Source organism: Glossina fuscipes, unplaced genomic scaffold (genome assembly GCF_014805625.2).
Source record: "Glossina fuscipes isolate IAEA_lab_2018 unplaced genomic scaffold, Yale_Gfus_2 154, whole genome shotgun sequence".
NCBI classification, from domain to species: domain Eukaryota; kingdom Metazoa; phylum Arthropoda; class Insecta; order Diptera; family Glossinidae; genus Glossina; species Glossina fuscipes.
In genome coordinates, this window is record NW_023998497.1 from 203816 (window position 1) to 209815 (window position 6000).

The 6000-nt window shown below is 32.4% G+C and overlaps 1 protein-coding gene across 4 annotated transcripts in view; it reads right to left on the reverse strand.

Moving 5' to 3' along the window:
* Positions 1–6000, reverse strand: part of LOC119641574 — a 51305-nt gene that overhangs the window by 23881 nt on the left and 21424 nt on the right. Inside the window, exon 1 of one of the 4 annotated variants that reach the window (XM_038040329.1) lies at positions 1094–1872. The exons of the other annotated variants lie outside the window; for them this stretch is intronic. The gene's annotated coding sequence lies outside the window, so the exon portion shown is untranslated. Of the gene's footprint in view, positions 1–1093; positions 1873–6000 lie in introns of those variants that run through there. 4 annotated transcript variants of the gene reach the window in all.

Here is a 6000-nt window from a genome sequence, read left to right on the forward strand (position 1 = left end):
TACTGTTATCATAGAATTTTTAGTATATAGCTGAGCGAATATATACGTTCGTTTATATACGTGTACGAAAAAACAACAACAATTACCTATACATATACATTTTCATATATATCTTATATATTCACGTATTAACATAAAACTCAGCTGACATAAGAAGATGTTGAATAAAGGTAAAAGGAAAAACATATGAAAAAAACGTCATCTGTGTGAAATAACAGGTTCTCCGAACTAACGGTAATACCGACTAAGAATGGATACTACAAAATGTTATTATGACGCTTTATTATTAAGAATTTTTGCTTATATAATTTACTAATAATTTTTCAAAAAGATTCCAATTAGTTTCTGCGTTAATATCGTTGACTTCACAAATATCTAGAATTTTGTACAAAATGTAGTTCAGTTTTATATATATGCAGTATTGTATTAGTTTTCTATAAACCTTCCTACATGCAATCTAAAATACATTGATAAACTTTTTTAGGTTATTAGTTTTGTGAATTTGCAAAAATGATTTTCCTTGTCACAGATAATCTTGCAATATAATATCAATATTCAAAGATGTTGTAGACGGAGGATGAATCTCAAGCTGTTGTGTGATTGTGGTATATACATGCAATAAAAATATTTATCAGAATACATTCCTTTTAACGAATCTTAAAATATTTTTCAAACGATCGGTAATTACATATTTATTGTACCCGCGACTGTAGTAGTAAGGTGAGGGTATGCTCATTGTGTTCTCGTCTATAATGTATATGTAACACACAAAACGAAGCTTCTGAGACTCTATAATGTATATATATATATATATATATATATTCTTGATCAGCGTGCAATTCTAAGTTGATTTAGCCATGTCTGTCCGTCTGCGTGGGGTGTGTTGTTGGAAACTTGGGATATATATCTTTAATTTATGCCCACAAATAATGTTTAAAAATGAGCGCAGTACGTGTCCTCAATAAAGAAGAAAATGTAATTATGACTTTATTACGAACAAATACGAAAATTGGCCATAACTTTAGTACAGCTTGTTATTCCTCCATTTAAAGCAGTTTTTTCTTATTTCGTTATGTGCTTCCCCTATACGTACCTCTTTTAATTTAATTACATAGCCTTAAGAAAGAAATGCAGGTTTCGGAAGAAGGGCACTCTGGTCATTCTGGTCATGTTAATGCAAGTAGCTTGGCTGTTGCAAGCGGAACGACGAATGCGGAGTAAGCAATTTCTCGATTAGGGTACATGAACTTCATAGTTTAAAAGTAGGCAAACCTTTTTTTATTTCATCTATATTATTACTTTGTACCTACATTAACACATTCGTGGGCAGTAAAAATTTCAGTGAAGTGCGAAAAATGATAGTCACTTTAAAATTAGTGTTATATCCGCAAGCTGTTTGAATATCATATTTTAATGGATTTATGCAACGAATGCTATAGAATTCACGACAATATAGATCAAATTTTTCAACTGATCTGAAATTCTAAAGGATCAGTTAATAAACATTTCTGCAAGTACTATAATTAAACACTTCTCGATTTATATAAAATTAAATGAAAAATAATTGGTTGGAAATTTGAATGTTATAGCGTTCATCATGTCGTTTTGCATAACAACGAAAATGAATACATTCACACAGTCCGCGAACACGTTAAGTAAAAACTATAAACACAAACTTTTTGCAAATTAAATTTTTACATATGCAGACAATAGCAGATAGTTACGCACTCAACGATTATAGATATTTATATGCTCTTCATTACATATGGAATGATGAAATTACTATACTTTCAACGAGTATACGGACTATATACCCACAGCTTTATAAAAAAGAAAAAGGTCCCCCGCTACTGATTGTCTTTTCAACGATAAGTTAGTTTAAATAATAAACGAAGACTCTCAGAATTTCTCTTTGCAGTTAGACTCTTTCTCCGGCAAATTATATGAGAAAATGTTTCAAGGTTTTTATTCTTTATTGCTTTATGGGTTGTAGTCTGCAGTTGTGTGCGTTTATTTGTACCCCAGTTATTCATCACCAATAGTTACAGATAAGAGTGAAGAGAATATCCATATACTAAATATATATATATATATATATATATATATATATATATATATATATGTATATATGTAAAAGCAATCAAACACACATCACAAACATACTTGTACATATATATATATAAAACATATGGGTTGGTTCCCCATAAGTACATACACCCACAGATGAAGGTAACTGTCGTGTAGTAGTGGCTTTGTAAAAAGTAAGTATACCAGAGAAGTAGAGAGAGCAAATAAAAGAGAATTTTATGCTGTGAGATTGGAAAAATGATAATATAAATAAACAAAAAAGCAAAAACAAAAATAATCAAAAACATAAAGAAATATTAGATTTTCTGTGGTATTCATTATTATAGCACATATGTAAGAAACACATACAAACGCGTCAGTTCTCTTTTATACACTCAGTCAGCTGTTTTAATCAGTTGTGATTCCATTACTCTACGTTACAAACATGTTAAACAAAAATGATCAATAAATAGGTACATATATAAGCGTGTGTACATATGCACATGCACTTATATAGGTAAATGCAAAGGTTTAATATAAAGGAAATGTACGAACGATGATGAATCTATATTTTATTTTTTATTTATTTTTTTTTTTTTATCACGTAACGTACTTGTTGAAAACAAAGGAAACAATTACGTACAATGTAAATTTTAAGTTATATTATAAAATTAAAAAAATATGCATAAATGCATTGGATAGCAAAATTTTGTTGACCTTGAGACGAATCTTGGAATTCTGTCATCTAAGGTAAATGTAAGCAAATTTGTTGATTTATTACGTAACCCATATATGCCTAGGTGACCTGATCATATACAGCTTAGATATTATTAATGAAAATATTTTGAAGATTTTTATATATGATACGGAAGAGAGAAAGTGAAAGGGAAGAAAGGGCAGTTTTCTAGAATTCTTTGTTTCCACTAGAAAGTAGTTACGATACCGATTGTGGGAATTGTAGTTGTATTTCTTTTGAGTGAATATATGTGATTTTATTATTTTTCACAGTTGATTTAATTTTTTATCGGTCGGTTTTTTCTGTTAAGAATACGATGTTTTGAAAACACAGCAGAAAAATAAATATTGTATAAACAGTGAACCAATCTCTTTGCCATTGGAGGGCCTAATATTTGTATATCCTTGTAATGTGACGTCAATTTATTACATTGCATGTAAAAACTATATAGGGGGCCACGGCCTGTCGTTAAGTACCCTAGAACAATTCTCCATTTCTTCATAAGATGGGTTTTCAAAATAAGTTGTTATTGCAAAGGTGATCCCGGGCGGAATCATAGCTTTCGTCCCTGAAGAAAATTTCGCATTGTACCAAATTTCATCAAAATACCTCAAAACCTGCGGTCTGTAGATTGAATAAAAGAGTACAACCTATTACAAAAGAGTACAAGGGAGTACAATAGATGGACAAACAAGCTTAAATCAAAAATTGCAATTGTAGTTCATCTCTGCTGACAAAGATAGACAGAAGGTTACGAAAAGGAGACTTCTGCTTCTGGCTGAACCTCCGTCTAGAATAGTGCTGTGCAATTATATGTATATACGTGCACAACCTGAGGACTGTAAGGCTTCTTAGTGTTCTTTACATCAAAGATAATTCGCTTCACTACCGTGAGTGCTCAGAGCATGTTACTGTTCACAAAAATATCACACAAGAATACAAGACAGGCGGACAGACAGAAAGTCGATTGATCGCTTTAAATGAATCGAATCGAAAAATCGATTCAATGTGGATGCATCTCAAGTTTTTTCTGGGTGTTGCACACACTCTGAAAAACTTAATATACGCTTGTACTATAAATGCTGTAGGGTATACACATTATGAAATACAGTATGGAATATTCTATTACATAGAAGTTGCAACAATTTTAATAAAACTATTTTCAATTCTATTAGTTGTCGCATTAGGATATTCGCTCTATTGCGCTCGATATAGAATACGGATAAAGAATTCGAGAAAAACGATGAGCAATTTTTTCAGAATCCGCACTTTCGCAAGACCTACAAACAATCGTGGAACTTTTGTTTACCATTCATTGTGTCCGTGAAGGAAAAACTTGGCATCATTCGCATAACTATTTACAGAATTAAAGTAATTCTGCATAGCATTGATTCATTTTTGCACAAAAATGTATTTGTGCTGCGAATTCTGCTTAAAATGCGGCAAAAATACTAAAGTCGTGGTCTATATAATTGACTATTGATTAATAGAAGAGATAGCTTTTAAGAAGATCGTACCCATCAAGCAAACTCACGGCGACCGCGCAAGAAAATCATGAACCGCGCCTGAAACGAACCTTTACAATATTTACAAAGAACGATAATGAGAGAATATAATATATTTATATCTATAGACTTGCCACATAAGGTATTCATACACATGCAAATTTATTTTTTGAGACCCTACAACAAATTTGGAAAAAGGTTTTTACTTACGACCTTAATACCATCGATTTGTTCTTTCATTTACTCAATTTTTAGCATATATCTCGAATTTTGTGCCTATACTACATTTTTTTTGCAATGCTGCCGTACTACTAAGTACCTGCGTTTTGTCATGACAAAGAGCATTCGCACAAATTTATTTTGGGAAATCCCACGCGCATTCTAGTACATAAAAGTGCGTAAAAAGTGTAATGGAATTAAAACGAGTTAAAAAAAAATTAATCTATGTTAATAGCTGTGAACTAAAAAGGCAAAATTAGGAATGAGTCCCAAAGTAAAGGAAATTCGCGCTGATGAGAGAGAAATTATACTAAAATTGCACAATGAGGGGAAAACGGTGCGTGAAATTGCAAACACTATTGATAGAAATCATTCATCGGTATAGTAGGTTATCAAAAACTTTAAATTCACAGCCTCGAAGTGAACGGCCCCCGAAGTTGACAGAACGGGAAAATGGAAGCGTTCTGGCGTCGGTGAAATAAAATCTCAGAATAAAATTTAACAAAATGTTAAAGAATCGTTTGACAAAGATATTCATGAAGACACAATTCAAAAAACATTAAAGAAGGACGTTTGTCATGGTCGTGTAGGCCGCAGAAAGCCTCACATATCGGAAACCAATCGAACGGGTCTTATTTTCTGACGAAAGCCACTGTTGCATATTTGACATAAAAGGAAAACAATTAGTGCGACCGAAAGTTGCAACTGCGCCCACCTTGTTCCCGCAATCAAGCAAGGGGTATCATGGTATGGGGGTGCACGTCTGCTGACGGCGTCGGAAAATTGGCACTCATCGAGTCTACCATGGATCAATATGATTATATCAACGTTTTGAAGCAAAATTTGCATCAAAGTGTGGGGCAACTTGGCCTTGGAATGATTTTGGTTTTAGCAAGAGAAAGACACCTAGCACACGGCATTAAGTGTAAAGTTGTGGTTGTTGTACAATACGAAGCATCAGCTTAATTCGCCTCCTCGATCGGCAGACCTAGACCCCATAGACGATTTGGTGGAGAATAAGATATATCAATAAAGTCCAAGGAAATACTTAAAGATGTTATTAAAGAGGAATGCGCCAAAATAACCGAGGGAGAAGCTACTAAACTGACAAAATCAATGCCTAGTCAAATCTTCGAGGTCCTTAAACGTGAGCTAGCTACTAACCAAATTTATAGTTTCAATATATAGCTCAAATCAAAAGTTATTTATTGTGTACGAATACTTTTTCTGGTCAATTTTTTAAATTAATTTTATTCAGCTTATGTGTAAGCAATATGTTGCATAAAAGACTGTTTTTTTTTTGTTAAAAGTGCAAATACATCGCCTAATGAATTTTCAACAAAAATTATCCCATCTTTGGTGCTTTATTTCATTGGTTTTGTGAAGTTTTCCAGTTGCAAGAGTAGGGTTTACGAATACTTTCTCTTGCAAGCATATATATATATATATATATATATATATATATATATATAT